This window comes from Natrix helvetica, assembly GCF_964273705.1.
Source record: "Natrix helvetica genome assembly, chromosome: Z".
Classification (NCBI taxonomy): domain Eukaryota; kingdom Metazoa; phylum Chordata; class Lepidosauria; order Squamata; family Natricidae; genus Natrix; species Natrix helvetica.
The window spans coordinates 107,660,656-107,687,180 of record NC_138554.1 but is presented as its reverse complement, the minus strand read 5'-3'; positions in this window follow the sequence as shown (position 1 = coordinate 107,687,180).

The following is a 26,525-nucleotide window of genomic DNA, read 5'->3' as shown; positions in this document are numbered from 1 at the left end:
GTGTACTTCCCCAGACCTTCCCCTAAAACTTCAGGAAATTCCTTAATGAGCATGTCCAAATATGGAGTGCTCTGGATTTGGTCAATTCCTATAATGGTCAGCCCTAGAGCTTCAAACCACTCTAACCCAAGCAAGCTTGGCCGGGGGCCTTTTACCACGATGAGAGGCAACCTTTTGCTATATTGTTTAAAAACCACCCTACAAAAATATTTTCCCAGTACAGTAATGGATTTCCCCTGGAAATCCCTCAATTTTAAGAGACATGGCGTTAAGCTGGTTTGGGATATAGCAGGCACAATCCTTTTAATTGTTGCCCAAGATATAATAGAGACAGCTGAGCCCATGTCAATCTCCATTTGGCAAGGTCTGCCTTCCAATTTAACCATGAGGAATATTTTCCCTCTCAGACTGTGGATGATGTGATCCACTTCAGCCTCTTCCTTGTCTTCCTGAACAGAAAAACAGGAATCCCGTTTCCTGAAATTCTAGGGTCTGCCTGATCTGAAAGGTTTCCTGACGTACTGACTGCTGCCTTGCGAGTTGCCTTCCAGCACACTTGCACAGGGCACAGCAGCCCTGCAGCCCTTCGCTAAATGGCCTCTCTTCCCACAACAGAGGCATGTTGTATTTTTAAAATGGCACTCCGCTCTGTCATGCCTACCCCCGCACCCAGGGCAGTTTTTTTGGGATAGACTCTTACCCTGCCGACCTCTGGTTTGCTCTGCCTTCAAGCGATGTACATCATCATTTCTGTCAGTCCCGTCCTCACCGAAAATGTCTTCATGGTGAACCTCGGTGTGTTTGTCCTCTGCGGGCAGCTTTGAAAATCTTTGTATTTTTTCAGTGGATTTATTTGACAGCTCCACTGCCCTAGCCTCATCTAGTGCTGTCCAGCTCAGGCTTGGCTAACAGGCGGTGCTGTATTCGGAGGTCTCTTCCCCCACCCCCAATTTGGTCTGTCAGTGTCTCATCCAAATCCTTGAATTTACAGTGGAGAGCCGCTGCTCGTAATGCAGCCACATATTCATTAATAGACTCTCCCTCACGTTGGAACCTTCTATAAAATGCATACCTACGCGTCGTGTGAGACGGGTAGGGGCGTAGTGATTTTTTTAATTTGGCCATCAGCATGTCCCAGGACACCGTATGGATGGAGTGAGGGGCCACTAAGGTTCCCGCCAAATTAAACATCTCTGTTCCACATAGGTTTAGGAAGTACAACTTCTTTCATTGTTCAGTCAAATCAGTGTAGTCGTTGGCTTCTAAAGAGCACTCGAAACGGGTAATATAAGAGTCCCCAAGTTTCTGTGGCCCCATTAAAAATGGCCAATGTGTCCATTGAAGCCATCCTGAGGCAATTCTTCTCTCCGTGGGGGGTAATCAGAGGCCCTCTTCGTAGTGAGTGACTAGCTCGACCTCTCGTCGAGTGATTTCCCTGAGGGAAAATTCAGCTCTGTGACTTAGCTCAGCTTAGTGACTTTCAACAGCTCTGCCTGAGCTCCTCCTCTGTGACTCCCACCTTCATTGCCAATGTTCTAGCTGGGAGAACGCGGGTGGACAGACAGGAAGCGAGCCAGGACTTCAAGCAGCTAACAGCTTTAATCATAACAGGTTGCCAAACGCGGCACTTCACAATTCGCGGGTCTCAGCTAACTGGCAACAGCTGAGCCCTGTTTGGCAGCTCTTTATATATGCCGGCTGTCAAACAGGTAACCAATCAGCGACGAGCACAGCGCCCTCTAGCGGAATGGACCAGAGGGAAAACTATTACATAACAAGTAGCAAGTCATAGTTCTAATTATACAGCAAGTTTTATAATTTGAAGAAATGCCACCAGTGACTTCCTACTTCTCTAATGGCTTCATCTGCTTGTGACTGATGATTCTCTGTTATTAACGCTGCACACCATGTTAATGCCGAAAGACCACGGAGTCAAGTTATAGTTCATCTCATTAGGTAAGCACTACAAATTTAGGAGACGAAGTAAACAATACCTAAATAGTTTCCCAAGGGAAAGAAAATGTGCACTGGCAAGTTTAGACTGTATGTATGTATGTAAAATTTTGGAAAATTTATAACTTACCCTTCTACAATCAAAGCAGTTCTCACATCAAGCTAGCTTACATCAATTTAAAAACAACACAATAGACTGTAAAACAATTTAAACAACACCAATAAAACTGAACAGCTGCAGCAGTTAAAAAGCAAAGGGCCAGTCATTAAACACCCCAAAAGGAAAAAAAAAATCAGGTAATATGCCTAAACAAACATACTTCATTAAATAGTAGAATGTGGATAGATAAGTGGATGTTTGGATGGTTCAAGGACAGGATTCTCAAAAATTGATGTTATCATAGGAAAAATGGCTATTTTTCTTAATCAGCTTGATCTCACACATGTCTGGCCCATAGAGATCAGCCTACTGAAATATTTTTAAGGAGCAGTATAAAAAGCAGTCAAAAGCAAGACAGGTGGAAGAGTCAAGAGATCATCATTTACGTAGCACAGACTCTAATCAAATGATTTTTAATCAACATCCTCTTAAATTTTGCTAGGGCACAAATTGATATACAATTATAAATTTCAGGAAGGAGGACCTTAGGAGACAATTCCTCCCATTGGTTGGGAAATTTGTACACTAATGGAGATGTTAGAGTGAAGGCATGAAAAAGAAAATGACACCAAGCAATTCAAATCCATGCCAAGGTAAATTTTTATATAAAAAACCAGGCAGATTCAGACTCAGCATTAGTAGAAAGACAGAAAAGTGATTAAATGAAATGCAGTAATATTAGGAAATAATTATTTTATATTTTAAACCCTCAAGTAAATGTCAGATTGCATTGACTAGTTTCAGAAGCAGTGAAGTACTTATGGGTTGAAAGGATTAACTGGTGACATCAGTGTTGCTGGACAAATCCAGCTGGGGGCTTCTTTCATGTCCCTGGCAGGAGTTGGAGTGAAGGACAGGAGCTTACCCCACCCCACAGCAGCATTCAGGTCTCAAACATCGGCCTGCTAACCCTCAACCCAATGTCCTAATCACATGAGCCACCGTGTTCCTTAGCAAATGCCAGATAACTCAGGATTTGTGTGTGTGTGTGTGTGTGTGTGTGTTCAATAATGACTTTTCTATCTTTTGCAACTGAAACCATAAGAATGAAATCCTTCTGTGTAGTACTCTCTGAGTCCATTCTTGTTTATCAAATAATGCCATGGAGGGAGAGGGATTTCTAAAAATCTGCATGGGATAAATTGCTAAATGGTCTAGTGCTAAACTTATTTGTATATCTTTATTGGGAATGAGACAAGAGTGTGCTACTTAATATATCATATTGCCTATTTCAAAAATTCCATGGCCTTTTGTCTCTCTTCTATTAATCACATTGTAGAGTCTCCATCTTCTAGATAGAGAACTCCTCAAAATCTCAATAATGTAAGTTATACAACTGACAATAGTTCAATGTTACCTGAATATTATTCTCTAGTTATAAAAACAGTGGTAATATCAATTTAAACTTTTGCAGAATATTATGTATGTAAGATGACTTCCAGATAGAAGGGACTGACTTATTTCTAGTAATAATTTTAATAAAATGCTTGCAAACTTTGTGGCATATGTAGAAAGTTAGCATTGACCCCTCTCCTAGAAGAATGAAATATTTTGAGAAATATTAAAAAGGCAGAATACTATATTTCCCTGGATGAGAAATGGGGAAACATGTTTTTAGATGGCGAAAGCAGCCCCCACCTTCCTTAAACCACACAGCAGGACTCAATGCCAGCACTTAAGAGAGAAAGAGATAGATAGCTACCAGAGGACTGGAAAAGAGCTGATGTGGTTCCCATCTTCAAAAAAGGGAAAAAATTAGATCCAGGAAACTACAGACCTATCAGCCTAACCTCAATACCAGGAAAGATTCTGGAAAAAATAATCAAGCAACGAATTTGCGAACACCTAGAAGCAAACAAAGTAATAGCCAAAAGCCAACACGGATTTGTCAAAAACAGATCATGCCAGACTAATCTTATTGCATTCTTTGATAATGTGACAAAATTAGTGGACCAGAGGAATGCCGTTGATATAGTTTACTTGGACTTCAGTAAGGCTTTTGATAAGGTAGACCATAACCTACTACTAGATAAAGTAGAAGAATGTGGGTTAGACAGCATCACCACCAGATGGATTGGTAACTGGCTGACCAACCGCACTCAACGTGTAGTTCTCAATGGAACTGCATCTACATGGAGGGAAGTATGCAGTGGAGTACCCCAAGGCTCTGTTTTAGGCCCAGTACTCTTCAACATCTTCATCAATGATTTGGATGAGGGAATAAATGGGGAACTCATCAAATTTGCAGATGATACCAAGCTGGCAGGAATAGCCAACACTCCAGAAGATAGGCTTAAGATACAGAAGGATCTTGACAAACTTGAACATTGGGCACTATCTAATAAAATGAAATTCAATGGTGAAAAGAGTAAGGTTCTACATTTAGGCAACAAAAACGGAATGCACAGGTACAGTATAGGTGATACCATACTCAGTAGTAGTAACTGTGAAAGGGATCTTGGAGTCCTAGTGGACAACCATTTAAATATGAGCCAGCAGTGTGCAGCAGCTGCCAAAAAAGCCAACACAGTTCTAGGCTGCATCAACAGAGGGATAGAATCAAGATCACGTGAAGTGTTAATACCACTTTATAATGCCTTGGTAAGGCCACACTTGGAATACTGCATTCAGTTCTGGTCGCCACGATGTAAAAAAGATGTGGAGACTCTAGAAAGAGTGCAGAGAAGAGCAACAAAGATGATTAGGGGACTGGAGACTAAAACATATGAAGAACGGTTGCAGGAACTGGGTATGTTTAGCTTAAGAGAAAGAAGGACTAGGGGAGACATGATAGCATTATTCCAATATCTCAGAGGTTGCCACAAAGAAGAGGGAGTCAAACTATTCTCCAAAGCACCTGAGGGTAGAACAAGAAGCAATGGGTGGAAACTAATCAAGGAGAGAAGCAATTTAGAACTGAGGAGGAATTTCCTGACAGTGAGAACAATTAATCAGTGGAACAGCTTGCCTCCAGAAGTTGTGAATGCCCCAACACTGGAAGTCTTTAAGAAGATGTTGGATAGCTATTTGTCTGAAACGGTATAGGGTTTCCTGCCTAGGCAGGGGGTTGGACTAGAAGACCTCCAAGGTCCCTTCCAACTCTACTATTGTATTATTGTATTGTATTGTATAGCTCTATTAAAAAGGAAATACCTTCACCCAAGATCCAACAAAGGTAGGATAAGCTCTCAGTCACAATAGGAATTGCCCACCACTCCTTCATTGCACCACTCCAAACTTCAACCTAACCTGGCAGCTCAGACAATTTATAGAGCCAGCTATGATCCCTACATAATCCCTACAAGGCTCCATGGGAGTCTGACAACAGCCAATAGAATATATGTTCTTGCACAGGAACAGGAAGTTCAAGTGCAAAGCCCAAAGGAGGTATAAAAACTTCTCACTGTCAATTCCATGTGGTCAGCTACTCAGAATCACACATACTTGGTGTTCCTGCTTCATCAATAAACGGACCCTCTTTCCAATTGGCCTCCAGCCTCTCTTTTGTCTCTAGTGCCTTTCTCTCAGCTTTCTCCCAAGAATTCAATTCTACTGGTATAAATTGCAATAAATCCACATGTATGGATTTAAACGCTACGACTATAAGCGAGCACTTAGGTTGTGTCAGAGCTCCCATTCTATGTACAATCATCAATTGTGGAACCCCAAGAATGGGTAATTTGCAAAATCTGGACAACTAAATTTGGTCATTATCTGTATGTGCTGGCTAATAGGAAATGTAGAATCCAGTCTGAGATGGTCACCTGGTCCAAAGGTTTATTCTTTCAGGTTTTCAGGCTCATTATAGAGCCTATCATCAGGAAACTTCTCTCTCTCTCCAGATCTGACTGACTCAGATTGGATCCTGCAATGTTATTGTGGGACAAATATATTTACCCTCATTCGCAATTTGAGTATTCTTTAGGTGCAGCTCCTCCCCAGACTTCCACCCACTTTTCTTTCCTACTTTTCATTACAAGCCCTTGTCACAATCCAATCTTGATTTCAGAAATTAAAGCTAACAACCAGATTGAAAGAATCAGGGGAATGACAGCATGGGGTGCCATCTCAAAGCCACAACTAACAGCATGAGGCAGAGCGAAGCTCAAGTTATTGCAGCTCTTATACAAAGCAGTGCAGGAAGGGGGGGGGAAAGGAGGAGGGAAGCACATGAAGAAAACATTTGCAGGCAAGCTCTATTCTAGCAAACCTTGTTGGCTGTCAAGCTGATCTATCCACATGTTGACACAAAGAGTTTTCCTCTCCTCCCATCCCATGCTTAATGTTTTAATTAAATACCTAAAAGCCAACTATTCCCAGCCAGTGTCGGAGATGGTGCCTCTCTCCTGATAAATGTTTACAGCCGAAGCTGTGCTGAGGGTTTTGGCAAACAAGTCTCAGAGAAGTGCGAAGGCTTTCAATAGAGGCACTTGAGAGCAGACAAGCAGTCATGATGAAAGTGGCAATACAATCACAGGATGGTTTAATTCACACACACCCCCACCCGCCCCAGGTGTCAGCCCCTGGTTTACAATTGGCAATCCCATCTCCATCTGCAGGCAAAAGGGCATTAGTTAGTCATCTGTTTAATTCTCTCACCACAGCATGCCATTTGGATTGAAGGAAAATCCCTTGATTCAGGCTGCCATTTCTGACAGCCTCCCTCTAGACCACCTGAATAGGCCTTTTTTTTTAAAAAAAAAGAGAGATGAATGCAGAATAAGTAGCTGGTGCAAAATGGAGGCAGGTTACAGAGGGCAGAAATGTATTGGCATAACAGAGGTAGGTGGGTGAGGGAGAGAATATTTGTTTCTGTTGTTGAAGTGGTCATTTAAGCAGGGAGCAAGTTGAGATGTGTCCTTTATAAGAATGATATAATAACAATACAGCCTCAGATGCTCCACAGTGTGAAACAGAAAGGCACAGGAAGCGAATCCAATACATTTAAATTACCTTCCTAAAACATTCTGGTAATGTTTATGTTAGGAGGAGAGGGATAGGAAATCCACTGAGTTGATGACATGATGCAGGGAATATCCCTCAAAAAAATAAATGTGCTGTCTTTTTTGTTTATAGACAAACTTACATCTCATTGTGATGTCACAAGGGAACAGTTCAGATTGGTAATTCTGTTGCCAGGAGGTAGGTGAGTGCTGTGATATAGACAGTCCTGCTAAGATGGTGGAGGATTTAATGTCTTTTGAAAGCCTATAATTTGTTAGCCAAGGGGTTGTTAACGGCTGCAATTTCCTGCTCCAATTCTACATGTAATGTCTGGACAGTATATTGTGACATGTGCTATTTTGCCTTAACCAGTTGCATGCTGATGGGTGTAAACGATGTACAGGATCCCTGAAAGAAACTATTGAAGGCAATGAAATAGTCGCCAGATTTTGTAGTTGTTTAAACAACAGGCAGAGCTCAGGTTTGCATTATCCATTGAAGGTGTTGCTGAATGTCTTTGAACATCAAATTGGGATGCATTGCAAAGGGTTAAAAAGAGGAAAGTAAAGAATATAATCTTGCATGATGGGAAAAGATGTAGGTGAAGCTTGGAGAGAATTTTGTCAAGCAGAAAATTGACAAAATCTGCTATTAATTATTGTGCTGCTGTTATCAGGGGCATTACCATATTCAAAGAGAGTAGCTTCATGAAATGCTGAGTAACTTTAGAACTAAATCTCTTTATTTTCCAGGGATTGAGAAAATACAAGGCAATGGAGGCGAGAAGAGCTAGTTTAATTTTCAGGCACGAATGAGCTCTGCTAGAATGTAGTATATATACGTTCATGTTTGAAGCATGCTTATGAGTTGCAGAGAAAAATCTCAGGGATATTTTACTTAAAAATAATGTATATTGTTTTGGGGGAAATTATTCAGGGCGATACTATTAAAAAGAAATATGAATAGAATATTTTCATTTCAATCTAGAGGTCAATAATTTGTTGATAGTGATAAGGAAAAATAGGGATTTTTTTGTACTATTCCTCATCTCAACTTTAAAAGTTTGTAATTTAGTGTACCCCAAGCCTTTTATTTGCACTTTCTCTAGCACTTGCAACAGTGAGCTCTTGCTTCTAAATGGATAGCTGCAGCACAAATACTTGAGATGGAAGGAGATGATCTAAAATGTAAGAGGAAATATTTTAAAAGTTGGACTGAAAAGGTTAGAATGGTTTTAATAGACTGTGCTATAATTAACTATTTATGTCCAAAGTTTTTGACAAGGGGAATTGTTTTTTCATATTCTCAAACAAAATAAAAACTGAAATCTAAACCTAGGTTAGAATGTGAGACTTGACTCAAGGATATCTTTACTTTTTTTAATGTCATAGTTGTGTTCATGTTAATCGAGTGTGAACTGAAATGTCTCATTAAAAAACTATTACAATTAAAGCTTTCTTCCTATTGAAACACATAGAAGAAAAACAGAGTAGATGTAAAACTATGGCTCATATTGTGTTGAATTTTAATTTACCAACAAAGAAATAAAGGGAGATTTTATTTCTTTGTTTGTAAATAAAAATTCAACACAAAAATAGTTTGATGTGAAAGCGACTGCCTGCGAAAGCTCCTGGATTGGGGCTGAAGGGCTAAAGCAGAAGTAGTATGACCCATCCCATATTTGGGTAGACCAGGTTGGCCTGATAGACCGGTCTCACTAGAAAAAAACACTTTATAGCTCATATTATTGATATGTAATCAGTAAACAGAGGCTATTTCAGTGAATGTCTCTCTACTCTGCATCCAAGTGAAGAGAAAGCACCAAAGATTAATAAGAACAGTTGCAGGAGTTGGGTATATCTATTTTAATGAAAAGAAAGAGTATGGGTGATATGATAGCAGTGCTCCAATATTTAAGAGGCTGCCACAAAGAAGAAGGGGTCAACCTATTTTCCAAAGCACCTGAAGGCAGGACAAGAAGCAATGGATGGAAACTAATCAAGGAGAACCAATCTAGAACTAAGGAAAAATTCCTTGACAGTTAGAACAATTAATCAGTGGAACGACTTGCCTCCAGAAGTTGTGGGTGCTCCATTGCTGAAGGTTTTAAAGAAAAGATTGGACAATCATTTGTCTGAAATAGTTTCCTGCTTAAGCAGGGGGTTGACTAAAAGACCTCCAAAGCCCTTACACTTCTGTCATTCTGTTTCTTTGTTTGGTGGGAGAAGCGCCATAAATAAAAATCACTCTTGTCTGAAATTGTTAAAAAATGGCAAAGCTGGGTCTTCTGTGCATCTGATTATCATGCTATACTAAAAAAAAAAAGAGAGGTCAAGATAAAGATTAAATGCTACCAAAATATTGGAATGGCCCCTATAGATCATAACTGAATTGCACTGATTGAAAATTTAAATAGACATCCTGTAGGTATGTGTGAGAAATTAAAAACCAAGACCAATCTTCTATTATACTATTGTTAAATTCATAGCCCATCCGTTTTGTTATCTATACCCAGTCAATACTAATCTGGAGTTTTCTATGAATGAACAATTCCAGTTTAGAATTAACAGTCCAGTTCTTATAATCCCGAAGAGAGTTTCTATTTGTATAATTGGCTAATATCTTTTAAAAATGTTAACATTATAGTTTGTGTTTTAGAAAAAAAGGGATCAATGAGGACACTGGTTTCATATTTAGTTACATTTAGAAGAGATTCATTGAAACTAAATTGTGATTAATTAAAGACACAATGGTTTGAGCAGGAACACTTTAAGCACGAATACATCTCAAAACAACCCAGAATAATCAACTTCTAAAAGATTCTTTAGATATGACATGTTTTGCATTTCCTAATATGGACGAGTATTTTTTTGAGAATACTAAATATATTTTTTCACAAAAATTTCATGGGTATTGCTTGTTCTAGAGATTACAATGCTTTGCTTATTTCCTAGGAATCCATGTAACGTGGTACTAAAATGCAGCAACTTATAAAATGTATTGAATTTAAACTTTATATGTAAAAAAAACCCAGCAGCCTGAATTATTCTTATAATTTTACACATGGGTAAATTGCGCATAATATAGTATTGGCATACAAGACTGTAACTTTATAATTTTTTAAATAATATATGATTGAAAGTTATACCACACACTGACTCTGTGTTTCTCTTATAGATACATGCATACATTGGTCAGAAGAAATTGAGACTCATTAATGGAACAAGTATATCAAGTAGAGGTTCTACAGTATCATTTTGATGAATGCCTGGGTTATAGCATAGTATTCAAAACAGAATAAAACAATTTTGATGAAGCCTGTATTTTGCTCTCCATATGTCAAGGTAGTTATAAAAGTTATATGCACAATGATTTTTAAGACAAGCTACTTCTTACCTTGCAAATGGACACCATGTGGGATGAATGACTGTTTTGTTTGAGAGCAGAAGATTAAAGTGAATGTGGGCAGCTATTGCTTGAATGTTTCAATAGTTCAAAACAATGTAGCAGACTACAAATTAAGCTTGAATAAATATGATTATTTCCCTTAAGTATAATGTCCTAAAACAAGCTACTTCATCTTCTAATGAACTAGACCCAACAGATATAAAGAATAAAGAATAAGCATGACAATAAAAATAAATACCCTAATATAAACATAGGAAAAATAGGTATTTTCTAAAGCTTCAAATTCATGATGCCTGAAACTATCGATTGGGATTATAAAACTGGATTAGATATTCTCACTAAAATTCTAGAATTTCAGCCTTTCAAGAGGAGATTTTACCTCTGATGATTCCACCAAACAGTGGAAAGAAGCATAATTTCTTTCTAGTTTATGTCAACTGTTGATGGCACAGACATCAATTATCCCCAACTGTTTCAATGAGGAAATTAGTTGGGGAAAAATCTTCTGTGAAAGGATTGTGAGCACAAAGGTCTATTAGATATCTATGGAATTCTGATTCTTTGGTACATCCAACAATAATGATTGTAGTGAACATGTTAAGTTTGCTCTTTAACACAAGGGACAACAATGTGTTAAATAATATACACTCAGCAACTGTGGGATGATAAAATGAATTTTAGTACAAAGGACTTTTCTAATGTTGTGATCAAATCTAAACAAAAGAAAAAAAGAATTAACTGATATAATGCCATTCTGTATTGTTTTTTGTTCGGCTTCTTTTTGACATATTTATAAGAATGTAAGCAATTAACTTATCAAAGGAAAAATGCTGATGGAATGGGAATGATTTCTTTAGCTTTTCTTCCTGGTGTTATAATGCCAGAATGACATTTAATTTCAAACCACTAAAGTATTTCATAATAGTATACTAAAATTAAAGTGGACAAATTAGAAGAGAAATGGTTTTTCCTTCAATATTATTTTAAGAAACACACATATTGGTTTAATTATTGAATATCAATTTTATCAATATCACAATGAGTGTAAATTAATCTTCATAGAACCAGTAACTATAGGCATATATAAATTAACAGTTACATTGATGGATTGCTCCATAATTTTGTGTGAGATGGGTGGCCATATACATTTGATTAATAGTAAATAAATAAAAATAATATATAAATGACAAACATATCATTTTAGAATATGTTTACCAGATAATCTGATACAGAAATCTACATATAACTTGATATGGATTTTGAGCAACACAGTATAGTTCACTCCATGCACTTCAGCACAAAAGCAGCAGATAATCATGGAATAGTAAATGTGTAAATTTATATTCACCATTGAAGTTGGGAGGTGAATTGTTTTTTACAAAATCATATTATCATAACATGTCCAAATTAAAGCAAAAAGTTTGGAATGAATTAGTGCAGCCATTTTTACTGAGAATTTTTAAAGAAAACAAAGATTTGTCCTATCAGTCCAAACAAAAAAACTGTTGATAGAAAGCCTTCATGAATAAATATTGAATGCAAGCATGATATCAATTACACTAGATGAATGAATAAAACAATGAATTAAAAAGAAAACAGAAAAACAAAAGAGGAGTCCATTTATCTGAATAAATAAACAATTCTAATCAGTAAATTGTCAGTAATAAAATATTTTTCCCTCCCTTCTTCATCATTAAAATGTACATCAGACCCAAATTACCTCAAATCTCAAATCAATAGTAGCAATAACAATTATGGTAATAATAAATGCAGAAAAATACATTGTCATGATGAAGAAGAAGCCACATGATGATCAGTATTAGGAATAATGTATTAGCAGACTTCCTGTGCATTGGAGTAGTAGCCTCCCATTAGCTGAGCTTATGAGTTCTCATCTCATAGTGGTTTATTTGCTTAAATTTTCTGTTCTTCTATTTCCATTGTGTACCTCAACACTATTGGCTTGAGATGATGTGGAAGGTTGTTTAACTTCTTTTAGACATGCAGCCATCATTAGAGACCATAGTCAAGATCCATACAGACTCTAAAGAGCTGCTTTGCGAGGAGATAAACAATTTTCTTCAGTACTGATTAAATGACTTCAAACACAACTGAGTGATTCTAGTGCTGTTGCTTAAGCAATTATTCGATACAGCAATTTCATAAAAATTCATCTTCAAAAAAACCTGCTCTCTTAGAAATTAAATCGTTTGTTCCAGTCCTTAGTGTAAAACTGTGCTAATTTGAGAATTGAGAATTGAGGTGTATCTTGATATATGATATGTCATTAATTAGAAAAGCTCAATAATCCAATGTTACAAAAGGCTATATATGGCTATATAGAATGATTTTTAGAAGGGCACATCCAAGTTTCTGTGCTCTTGAATTGGAATTGCTCTACAGGGCTAGAGGCTCATAATTGGTTTTCATAATGGTATATCCATTTAATATTATTATGTGCAGAAAACCTCAGGGATTGTTGAAATTATGTAAATAGAGGAATATAAAGATGTTAGAATCTTGCTGTATTTTTAATGGAAAGGAGGATATGTTATGACGTTCTTTAAAAATGCTTTGTTATGTTTTGCTTTCTACAATGACAGGAAAACATTCTATTGGGTTTTTGTGGTAAATTGTAATACTGAAATGCAGTGGCAAATGATACTGTTCAAATTTGGTGACGTGTTCAGAGCAGAGATAACTGGTTTAAGGTAACCAGAGAAAAACAATACCATAACTGCAAACCAGTGGTGGGATTCATTTTTTTTACATCTGGTTCTGTATGCATGGTTTAGTGGACATGGCATGGCATGGTGGGTGTGGCTTGGTGGGCATGGCAGAGGAAGGATACTGCAAAATCCCCATTTCCTCCTGATCAGCTGGGATTCAAGAGACAGAGAATAGATGGGGGCAGGGCCATCTAGTTAGAGGTGTATTTACCGTTTCTCTGAACTACTCAAAATTTCCGCTACCAGTTCTCCAGAACTGGACAGAACCTGCTGAATATTACCTCTGCTGCAAACCTATATTTGCAAGTCTACCCCTTTTATCTGCGCCAAATATGTCAAATCATGGAAGACATCTTAAGAATGGCAGGGCTTTACCATCTTAAAATTTTACACACACCCCACACACCAACGTTCTGTGTTTTTTTTCATTGATGCAAGTACTATGTGGCATTATTTAAGAAAAAAATTTATAACTTCCCAACTCTCTGTGACTTGAGGCATCTTATAGAGATAAAAACTATATAAAAAAATTAAAAAGTAATAATCCCCTACCTCCCTGGCCACGGGCGAGAAGAATCAATAAATCAAATAAACTCCTCAATGGGCTCCATCATGCCACTCTGAAGTCCTCAGGTTCATTGGTAAAAATCAGGAGTTCAAGATCTTGTGCAAAAGGGGTCAAAATAGGAGCCAATCTTATCTGCCCAGGGATGAAATTCCAGGAGAAGGTCCTTCTTCTTGAGCCTGCTAGATGAACCTCCTTAGGAGAAACCCATCCTGATGGGTCAGTCAATTGTGACAGGGAAAAAACAATTCCTCAAATAAGGTGACCAATCGTCCTCCTTTAGGGAGGACAGTCCTTCTTTTTTAAATTCTGTCCTCCCTCAAAAAGTGTCCTCCTACATGTCCTCCCTTTCGATATTTGAAGACTAATCTGTTGCGCATTATGTGACATATTTGTATTTGTCATGACAATTCGTCAAGGCTCGGTATAGTGCGGTATAAGACATGATTATGAGATGCATGCGCTCCGCAAAGGAGACCTTGAGAGAGAGCGCCATGTGCAAGTGGCTTTGTTTACTTCTTACTGAAACACAACACGGCACATACGCATGCAGTAGACTCACGGCACTTCGGCAATTGAATGACTCACGGTAATTATTTCTTTCTCAGTGAAAAATCAAAAAAGAGGAAATGCCATTTCAACGATCAATGGGAAAAGGATTTTCCATTCCTCATATCAAAGAAAGATGCCATTGTTTTCTGCAATATTTGCAGAGGAGAATTTTGTATTGCAGTTGGGGGCAGAACAGCTATAACAAAACACTTGTCCACCAAAAACATAAGCAATCATTAGATGCATCAGCTTCCAGTCGTAAAGTAACAGGTTTTTTAAAACTTCAAATTATTCTGAAGATGAAAAACAGTTAGCTGCAATGGAGGGAACATTTGCATTTCATACCATAATTCACAATCAAAGTTTTTGTAGTACGGATTCTACAACTAAATTATTGAAAAAGTTTCACAATGCTAAATTTTCATGTGCCAGGACAAAATGCGAGGTTATTATTAAATCAGTATTTAAAAATTACTGTGATAAAATGCTTACAGCAGACTTGAAAATTGCAGCATTTGTAACGGTTTTATCTGATGCATCAAATCATAATGAAACCAAATTGTATCCAATACTAGTAAGATATTTTAATGTTACCAAGGGGATTCAAGTAAAAATTTTAAATTTAGACTCCATTGAGGGTGAAACTGCTGAAATTTTGTCAAACCACCTATACAGAGTAATAAATGAAAAGAATTTGAAATCCAAAGTTGTTGCACTAACAGCTGATAATACAAACACAAATTTCAGTGTGGCAAAGACGCAAAGGGGTGAATAATGTGTATGTAAAATTACAAGATTTACTCCAAGAGAAAATACTAGGAATAGGTTGTAATGCACATATTTTGTCAAATGCAATCAACACAGCGTCATGTGCCATGCTAATTGATGTAGAAGTAATAATAACTACAATTTATTTGTATTTTAGTCATTTTACCATTCGTGTGGCTGCTTTAAAACAATTTTGTGAAGAAGCGAATGTTGAATACAAAAAACTTTTAGGATATTCAAAATTTAGATGGCTTGCTCTAACACCTGCTGTAGATCTACATGCATGTTCTACAACTATTTGAGCCTCTCCGTTCATATTTTTTAAGTTTAGACAAATGTCCTAAAATCCTGGAATCATTTTTCAAAAATGAAATATCTGAGATATTAATGTATTTTGTACATAATCAAGCATCTATTTTTCACAAAATGATTCAAAAGATTGAAGGTGAACACATTTCAGCTACAGAAGTTAGTCTTATTTTGAATGACTTTATCCTTCAATATAAATCTCGATTTGAAGATAAATTTCTTCCTTTAATTATAAAAAGAAAATTGTCAGACTTAGAGGAATCAGATCCGGGCATAACGGAAAAGTTTATCAAAGAAGTGCAGAATTTTTACCAAACATGTTTTCAATATATTGAAGAATGGTCTGAAACATAACATCACAGGAAATAACAGTTTTCATTGGTGTTTTTTGACTTCATCGCAAGTATATTGGACAGATATTGAATCTTGTGTTCAGTTTTTATCTAAAGAAATGCCAGACATTAAAATAGATGACAATTGTCTCTTTGAAGAAATTAGAAGACTGAATGTATATTTAAATTCTGCCCTGGAACTAATGCAGCAGTTGAAAGAGTTTTTTCAATTGCCAATGACTTTTTGGACAAGTGAGAAATCGAGATTGAACTCTTGATACTCTAGCGGCAGCACTTGCCATAAAATCCAATATGAAGGATATTTCTTGTTCAGATATTTCCAATATATTGTTAGAAGATGATATATTGACAAAAATATTAATTCAATGGAAAAGTACTCATTTAAATAATAATTAACAGCAGGTAGGCATAATTACAATATAACATGTTAGAAATGTTTTTATTATGCATATACCACATTTTAGTGTATTATTGTTGCAATGAGTAAAATATTTCTTTTATTTACGATATTTTTTTCCAATTTATTTGTCCTTCTTTTCATTGTAAAAAAGTTGGTCACCTTATCAAATAATATGGTCTCAAGTCATGTACGACTTTGAAAATGACATGCAGAATGTGAAAGTGAATTAGACCTGGAAGCAAATTGCCAGCCAATGCAGCACCTGCAGGAGAGATCACATATAAGCACACTAGGCCTGCACAAGTGGGCTGCACCATTTTTGAATCAATTAAAGCTTTTGGGTATTTTTAAAGAACAGCCCCATATACAACATATTGCAATAGGCAAGAAAGGAGATGACTAGGGCAGACTCATCGCTTTGTTAAGGAGACAGGCCTTTTATTCTTTATTTTTATCATACTGATATATTCTAATTGGTTTTTTATTGTTTATTATTCTATTCTTGTACTTCTTTTCATTTCTTTGTTTTTATTATTGTAAGTTGCCTAGAGTAGCCCCATGGTAAGATAAACAACAAATAAATTTAACAAAGAAATAACAAAGAAAAATTTATCCTACTCCCATTTTATCACTTTGTCTTCGGATAAAAGGATATTTTTAATTAGATGTTTCAAAAGTTTAATCCCCTCACTCAAATCTTTCATTATTTGGGCCTTTACTACTTCTCAGTCAGTCATTCAATTGCTCAGGAAAGTTCAGAAGAGGCTGCAAACAGAAGGTGCTCAACTGATTTGATTTGTGTGGTGCATGCTTGTATGTATTTTCTATTCTGGTTTCAAACCTCTGAGACAAACCCAATTCATTAAACAAATGGTTCCTGGACTTAAATCTCAAGCTCTGTTGGTATTCATACTGTATCTATTTTATATATTATTTGTGGACATGCTTTGAAGTATTTTTTATGTCTCCTGGGTATTCTAGCTAATTTAATTTACTATGAAAGTAGAACAAAGGAAAGGCAAAAAAGTAGAAAGAGACAGAGAGAAGAGGCAGGAGAAGCCTTTGTATTATTATAAAGTTAGCTAAAGTTTGAAATGAAAGCAACTTCATACTTATTGTTACAAAAGAAATTGCTATGATTGCTAGGGAATGTAAAAGACGAGGAAATTCCTAGCTAATCATAATCATATGATCCAGAGATGGTATTCAGCAGGTTCCGGCCAGTTCTGGAGAACTGGTAAATACCACCTCTGACTGGCTCCACCCCCATCTAATCTCTGCCTCCCAAATCCTAACGGATTGGGATCTCCTGGATCCCTTGGAGCAGGGAGGGAATGGAGATTTTACAGTATCCTTCCCCTGTCACACCTACTAAGCCATGGCACACCCACCAAGCCACACCACATCCACTAAGCCATACCCACAGAACCAGTAGTAAAAAAAATTTGACTCCCACCACTGATATGATCATAACCAATGTCTTTCTCTAAAGTTGAACTTCAGTTCCATTCCTTTCCCTCCCCATTTTGGTACATGTCATGAACCATTTAAGTGATGCTTGGATAAGCATTTCATTCTTCTTCTCACTAAAATTTCTCATCAACATTAGCCCTCCAAAACAGAGGTAGATCAAGATAGGTTCATACATTACATGGACCCATGAATTCTTCATCTTTTTACTTTGTGGAAAGGCTAATAATGAAAGTGAAGATAAATTATTAAGATTACACCTACATATTGCACAATCTACATGCTGTTCATGATATATTCCTCGGATTTGAACAAATAAAAGCAAGGTCCTAAAGATTACATTTTAGTTAATATTGCAAGTGAATTATTTTATAAGATGTGCAGGTAGGCTTATAGAACTTAGTTTTTTATAGCTAATCTTGTGAAATAGTAGGTGGCAGGTAAAGATAAATTATTTTATCTTCTGATTTAATGTGTTAATTTAAAGATTAGCTTAAAGCATGGACATTTCTACTTTATCATTTACTTCACGGTATAGTAAGCCAGCTCCACTGAGCTTCAGAATGCTGCAGTGAAGTTTGTCTCAAGATTCAGTCTTCATGAACATAGATTACTGTGGATTCTAAAATTGCAAAACATGCACTTTTGTCAAATTGACCCTCATGTGTTTTTTTTGTCTGAATGGACTTTGCATTCAAAATAATTATATCTATCAATCTCTAATCAATGCCAATGTTTTAAATAATTGCCTTTAGATCTGGTTTTTAAGTTTATTTATCTATAACAGTATAATATTCTTTTTTAAATTATAAAGTAACAATGTGCAAATAATTGTCCAGTTAGGTTTATTAAAACATTCATAAAAGGTAATACCTGTACACTTAAGGAGAGGCCAACAACCTCCTGATGGATTTGCTACCCACCAGCTGTATTGTTTGAACAAAAATCTTAAGGTTTTCTGTATAATTATATCATGCAGAGCTGCTTTTGCTGCCAAGCAACACAATTTTAACTGAACCTGTGCTACATCCATTCAAGTGTCAGACCCTGGAATATTTGTTTTTGTTTTCTTCAGTTTTCATTGAAAATACACAATACAGCAACAAGTTATTTTGTCAGATGTGGGTTGAAATCCTACATCCCAGCCACCAAACACATATAATAGATGGGAGAAGGAAATTATGGCAGACAGGGTTTTTTATTACAAGGATAATGTTTTCTGATATTGTATTTTGAGGCAAATCATATTGTGTCATAATGAGACTGACATCTGCTATAATGACATCTGTTGCAGTAGAGTGAGACAAGATAAGACATAAATCATTATTTCCAGGCTGAAACCCAAAGATACCAACAATGCTTCATTGACTTGAATATTTCAGTCTTCAAACAGCCAGTCAAGTTCACACTAAACAAAGAAATTTGTTATGATTCCATAAAATGTGAAATTAATACCCCCACCCCAAATTTGTATTTGTTTGGAGCAATGTATGTCTGCTGGCATGCATTTGTGTCATTCATAAACAAAGCACAACAGATTCAAGATTTTATAGAATGCATCATCATTCATTAAAACACTCCTAAGAGTTCTAGAGTTGTTACAAATAATGAAATGATAGACTTTTGATCAATATCAATTTATACAGGAGGCTGGTTTTAGATATCTTCAGTAGTGTTTCACATCTGTTTCCAGTATACAAACTAAGCCAGCAGGAGATACATATTTCAAACTCTTTTGATCAGTAGTGATAGTCTATTCAACTTCCAAAAGAGTTTTAGATGAAAAACTATTTGAAATAACAGCTCATGTCTTGTGATACAGCACAAAAATCGAACAGCTCAGCCTGTGGTTTCATTTTTTAAAAAATAGGGTCTCCTTTTAAAAAAGGGATGAGACTTTTGTGGATAAAATGCCCTAGCATAGGGCCTAGCTAGTGTTGTATTGAACCCATTTGGATTTCCTCAAAGTTGGTTTAAATACCTGTACCACGTTGCTATAATCCAGACATCCCAAATCAAGGAACATTGAGCTCTCCAATTATCTAGCATGTGGGGAAAAAACTCACTTTAATACCACTTTTAAAATGAAATGTACATTATTGTAAAATATAAAATTGTTGTCAGGGGTTAAAATGCAGCAAATTCATGGAAATCAGAATTTGATTGGGGGAAGAGATTAAATTACATTCTTTTAAAATTTTCTTCATTAAATTCTCCACATTTTTGTTTTCTGATTTTGATTTTTACTTAAATGAATTGAAATTTAGAACACAGCTAGGTAGGATTTGCAACTCAAATCATTTTTAATTGTAGCAATTAGTTGTGTACGCTATTATATGCAATGTTAATCCTTGGTAAAGTATTGTTGGGTATCCCAGCTCTTTTCACACACACATGCATTGACGCACATGCCCACGTGCGCGCGCACACACACACACATGTAATCATATCAAAGAAACTGTGCATTCTGCTTACAAATAAAACAAAACCCACTTGCACCTGTATTAATTACATATATTTTAGGAAGTTGAAAACTGAAGCTAGTTGAAACTAATTAATTACACATTTCAGCTGAGATAAATTAACAAGGGAGGTAGAACAACTAAGAAAACCAAATAACTAAAGAAAAGATTAGAATACATTTACAAATAAGAGTGGAGTGGGAGCACTCACCATAGCCAACTTATCACAGTCAACTCACCAAAGCCAATTTATTGTGAATCAACTCTATATGGCAAACTTGTCATGGGACAACTCTCTATGGGTCAATTTAACAATTCAATTTAATTATTTATAATAATTAAAATTTTGTTTTAATTTTTGGCATTCACATTTCATTTTGTCCCTCCTTTGGCATCCTTTTTTAATTATTCTATTCCACTATTTCTTATTTGTTAGTGTAACTCTTATCCCACAGTGACTTGTCCCTTGGTGAGTCGGCCATTGCAAGTTGTTCCACAGTGAGTTGGGCATAGCATGTAGGCTGGGTGAGTTGGCCATGGCAAGTTGTCATAGATCCAGTAAGAAAGGATGAGATAGGAATGGAAAGTTGTTCATACAAACTTACTAAAGGAAGATTAAACAAGAACAGAAATGGGAAAGAGAGGATAATTGGTCACTGTGTCCCCAAAACAGAGCGGACATTTGCAGGCAGTAGAACAAGAAAAGAAATGTCCAAAATTATAGAGTGTGCATCTCTTGTATTATGCTCATGTTGTTCTATCAGAATCCAGTAGATGTTAGTACTCTAGAGCAGTGTTAATGTAATCATAATGAACATACATTCTTCTTTCTTCACCTGCATCTCCTCTTTCATCCATGTAAATGGAGTGATAGATGGTAGTGATAACACAACAGTAATTTGATTTGAAAACAACCTTGTTGATTGCAATATTCTGGAAAACTCCCAGAATGTTGCAAAATTCTGGCAAATTCCCTATCACAACAATGTTGTTTTATTGTTTTGTCTTCAAGTCATTGTTGATCCCTAGTAATTGCCTAGACCAGTGGTAGTCAACCTTTTTCTACCTACCGCCTACTAATGGATCTTTCTTGATGGAAAAATTTCCTTACCGCCCACCAGATTTTGCGCAAGTGCGGAATATTTTTTTAGAAAGGAGGGTGTTTTTTTAAAAAAGAAATGTATGTACATTTATCTTTTTATTTCTACTTTATGCATGTTTATAATGTTTTTAACTTTATAAAGTTTAATTAGAAAACAATAAAGTAAATTGAAATTAGCTTAGTGAGTAATGAGATCTTTGAGGCTGATGCTGCGAGACTAAATATTTGATATCTGGTTCGATTTTCATAAGGAACAAACTAAGGTCTTCTCTTTCAGTGATATTCAGACGGTTTCTCTGTTTGCTCATAATATGATTAACAGCACTAAAGCCTGATTCTACAAGATATGTGGTAGGGAAAGATATCAATAAATTGAACATCATTTCCCACATATTTGGATATAATGCAGGCATTTTTTTTTATTTTGCCAGAGTTTTTGGTATACACCACTGCCAAAATTACATTTACTCTCTTTGTCATATTTACGTTCTAATAGTTCTTCTTGGCAAGTTATATCAACCTCAGCAACATTTGCTGTAAAAGGATTTATCATCCAGTCATGCATCTTTAAGTTCAAAATATCTTGAAATCATTTTTCCATATCCAATTTGAGTTTGTTGAGGTGGCTACTGAACCTTTCAATATCCCTCGGAGTTACATCATTGTTTATGGAGGACAATTCAGGAAACTGATGAAATTCTCTCTTGAGAATATTATGACGGAGAAGATCAAGCTTTTTGATAAATAATGACACAATATTTTTGCAACTTATAAGAGTTATATTGGCTCCTTGAAGCTGCAAATTAATTTCATTAAATCTCTTGAAAATGTCTGCCAAATAAAAGGCATCATTCTTTACGGTTTTTAACTGTTCATAGAGACCAGCCTCATTATCACTTTCAAAAAACTGTATGACACTATCAAATAATGCAACAAAATGAGACAAGCATGTACCCTTTGAGAGCCATCAAACTTCTGTGGGTAAAAGTAACCTAATAAACTGCTCGCTATTGTCCTGGCACATCTGATGAAACATTCTATCACACTTGGCATTAGATTTGATCTTATTTACAGCTTTAATTATTATACTTAATGATGAATGGAGACTTGTACTTAAATGTTTTCCTACAATATGTTGTCTGTGCACAACACAATGAATACACAAAATGTTTGGCACTTCTTTCTTCAGGTAAGCAACAAACCCATGATAGCAGCCTACCACTGATGGTGCTCCATCAGTAGCACATGCAACAATATTGTTCAAGGGTATATATTTTTTGCAAAGTATGATTTCACAGCATTAAATATTGATAATCTTTTTGTATCTGTAATCAGATTGACAGTGAATAGCATTTCTTCTTGCAATGTATTGTTTTCATCAAGATACCATACATATGTCATCAGTAGAGCATTATTAACTGCAATGACAGACTCATCCAATTGTATGGAAAATGAAGAATTTTGGAGAGTACCTATAAGTTTATTTTCAACATTAGCCGCCATTTCGTCAATTTACTCTTTACTGTGTTATCGCTAAGGGGCAATGTTTTTAAAACTTCAGGTATATCCTGATGCATTACTGTTGAGATAAATTCTTTGATAGAGAGTATTATTAAAGTTTCTCCAATATTATGACTTTTACCACTTTTTGCAATTAAGTGTGATATACGATAAGCTGCAGTTAATCCATCCTCATTTTTTGCATGTTGTTTTTGAAATGATGCAGCTATTGTTGAACGATTTTGAAATCTTTTATAGATTTCTTGAAAATATTCAATGGGCTTATCTTTATCTTGCAAATGCTTTGTAGCAAGATGTTCTTGCAATCGACTTGCTTCATTGCTTCATTAGGACACCGCCCCGAGTCCTGCTTAGGAAAGGGCGCGGTTTATAAATAAAAGTTTGTTTGATTGATTGATTGATTGATAATGTCTTGTGGCACAGTAAACACATTGGAAGCTGTTTATTTCTAACAGATTCAATGAAACCCATCTTCAGATATTCTGGTAAATAGCCATGAGCATATTTCTTTTTTTTCAGACATGGGTTCTAAATGTGTTTCACAATTTAACGACTACTTTTATTCTTACGTTTTGATCTGTACTCCACACAGTGCTTTTTCTTTTTATCCCCATTTTTTTACCTTCCTTAGGACAATGTACAAAAGTAAGGCTGAGCTAGTTAGCCCACTTATTATTATTAGCAACAACAATTCTCTCCTGCCTATAACTTTTCTTTCTTCTATTTTGCAACTGCTCTGCTCCGCTTCTGCCTGTCCCTGCTATCAGTTTCCACTCCTCCCCTTCCTCTTCCCACATGTTTGCTTGTTTGCGTACATGTGCGCGTTAGTTCATTGATGTGTGCGCTTGTGCCCGCCTGCCCACTTGCACAAAAGGAGGTTTTAACTTCCGAAATCCCTAACGCACACATTCTTGCACGGGTTAGTTCAAAAGGAGGTTTTAACCTCCGAAATCCCTAAACACACATTCTCGTGCGCATTAGTTCAAAAAGAGGTTTTAACCTCTGAAGTCCCTACCGCCCACCTGGAATCCCGAAACGCCCACTAGTGGGCAGTAGGACCAGGTTGATGACCCATGGCCTACATTAAACCTGCAGTTTCCTTGATAAGATTTTGGAAGTGGTCTGCCATTGCCTGATTCCTAGGCTGATAGAGATTGATTAGCCCAAGATCTCCAGTTTAATTTGTGCCAAAAGCAAGATTAAAACTCATGGCCTTCCAGATTCTAGCCTGATGTTGTAAACCACTAGAGCAAACTGGCTACCCCCAACCACAGTAAAGCTCTTGTACAAATGAGTGTCCAAATGTTTTCTAATGCTATTGTTATGCTGATATCTTTTCCTTTGCTACTTTGGAACTATATGTAGGAGATGCAGTTTCATGGAGAATTTTTATTGGGCCTATGGGGCAGGTTAGAAGTGTCAATTCTTCCTCAAATAAATTGCAATATCTTTCCAATTGCACCATTCTTCACTATATTTAGGGCACAAACCTAATTTTTTAGGGCAAGAGAAGCAATTTATGCCTTGGACTTTATATGACCACAGTCTGGTGCAGTGGGGATTTGGAAGACCCAAACTGAAATTGAAATTCAGCCATGGCAGCTCACTGAATGATTTTGGCTTAATGTAATAGTATGTGGAAGTAACCTTTAGAGACAAGAGGGACAGCTGCAGATTAGATAACCATCATGCAAAAGGTCAACCCAAGGAAGAAAAGATCTTGTAATCTTATAGTAAAAATAATGTTAATAAACATGTTTTGTGCTTCCTGTTTGGATTATTTCAAAGGGTTGACACTTAGTTATACTCTGTGCAGTCCTTGACATGTAACCCTTAGCTTTTCTATCAGTAGTTATAATCTCTCTGCCCAATTTATCTCACATGGTTGTTGTGGGGAAAAATTGGAGGAGGAATTGCTATGGATGCCGCCTTTCTTTCTTTCTTTTTGTGGATGAATGAAAAGGTAGAAATATAACATCAACAGTTTCCCTTGTTGATTATCTCCTTGACCCACCTGATTTTTAAAAAAGATGAAATAGGAAGCTAGTCTGCTGAAAAGTAAAATACTGGACTCCTTTTATAGTAATTCTGAGTAAGAATGTATTTGGCACTCCCATCTACTTTTTGTAAGAAATAAAAAAGATGAGTGTCAGCCTTGTTGGAAAAATTGCTCTACATTAAAAAAAATGGTATTACAAAACATCTAGTGAGGAACAGCTAAAAGATATTGAGATATAGTTTCAGTAGATTTCCTTAAAAATGCCATAGAGGGATGATTGACATATAGAAAGATAAATGTTAGATAGATAGAGATGGATAAAGATAGAGATGATAGACATACAGACAGATAGTCAGACTTGTCCATATCCACCACTTATCAACTGATTGTCTTGGTTCATCAACATCTGGCATGGACTTGTTAATCCAGACTCTCCTACTTCATGTCAGTTTCATATTTGAGGTAAGCAGGTAGAAGGATCTTTGCCCCAGGACTCCTATTGGTAAGCTCAATACCAACCAGGATGGTCTTCTTCATTAAAGGTAATGCTCTAACTACTAGGTTACCCAACCACATTTCATTACATTTACATTGATTTCATTTAGATTGAAAAAGTGTGTTTAGGAGAACAAAAGTGGTTAAGATCAATGTGATGAAGCTACTAGCAGGACACATAGCAGATACAGAGACCAGCTCCAAGTATCTTGGTATCCCATAGTCATACAGGAACCAGAGTGTCGAGGCAAGGAGGGCAGCAACATCTAAGTACCATGAAAGCATGAGACAAGTTCTAAAAACCTAGATCAATGGGAAGAATAAAACCCATGGCATCAATACATATGCCCTGCCAGTCATTAGATATCCTGCCAGTATAGTAAAGTGACCACAGGAGGACATGGAAGCTACTGATATGAATAGTCCTCACAGGATAGGGAAGTTTTCACCACAAGACCAATGCCCAGTTTGAAAGAGGATAGGTGGGGTCTGGTGATTGTCAAAGCCACTGTCCTGGATGAAACCCAGAGCATGTAGCAGTACATCAGTAAGATGGTACCTGGAGATGAGCTGCACTTGGGACTATGATTCCTAAGCTGAGAGAGTGGCTCCAACAGATCCCAGGAATGATATCTGAGCTACACACACAAAAATACACACACACCTGTATTAGGTTACTGTATTAGTTTTTCTTGTTTAACATCATCCTTAATAAAACATTGAAAAGAAAAAGTAGTACTTTGCAATTACCCATCCCCTATTCTCCTATTCCTGTGCCAGGTACCGATTTGTGACAGTGCACATGAACTGCTTTAAAAATTTCAAAAGTGCATTGAAGCAGATGATTTTAGGATCATTTGTATCAATCCTAATTTTTTTATTTGCAGGAGGAATTTGAATGTCACAAAGCATTTTTTTAAAGTGACATAAGCTTTAGTCTGAAGCAGTTAGATTGTCTGATCTACCATTTTAGGCTGCATCAGAGAGTTGAATGGAAAATGAAGAGAGGAGAGAGAGATACAGAGACAGAGGAGGGGTGGTGGGGGTGGAAGGTATAGATGAGTTTCCTGAATCACCTGCAAATGCTTCCAAGGTTTCTACAACTACAGTTAGGGGAATATTTAAACATTAAATAAATTAAATGGTGAGGCATATCATTATCCTACTAAATGATCAAGACAAATGCTAGGCACTTTAAAAATATTTCACAAAGAAACTTCTTGATGTTTCACAAATTCTAACTCTATGCAGACCAAAACAGTTATTGCCTTCATCAAGCAATTAGATATGGATTACGTCTCATACTGTTTTTAATTTTAGCTTATTTACCTAATT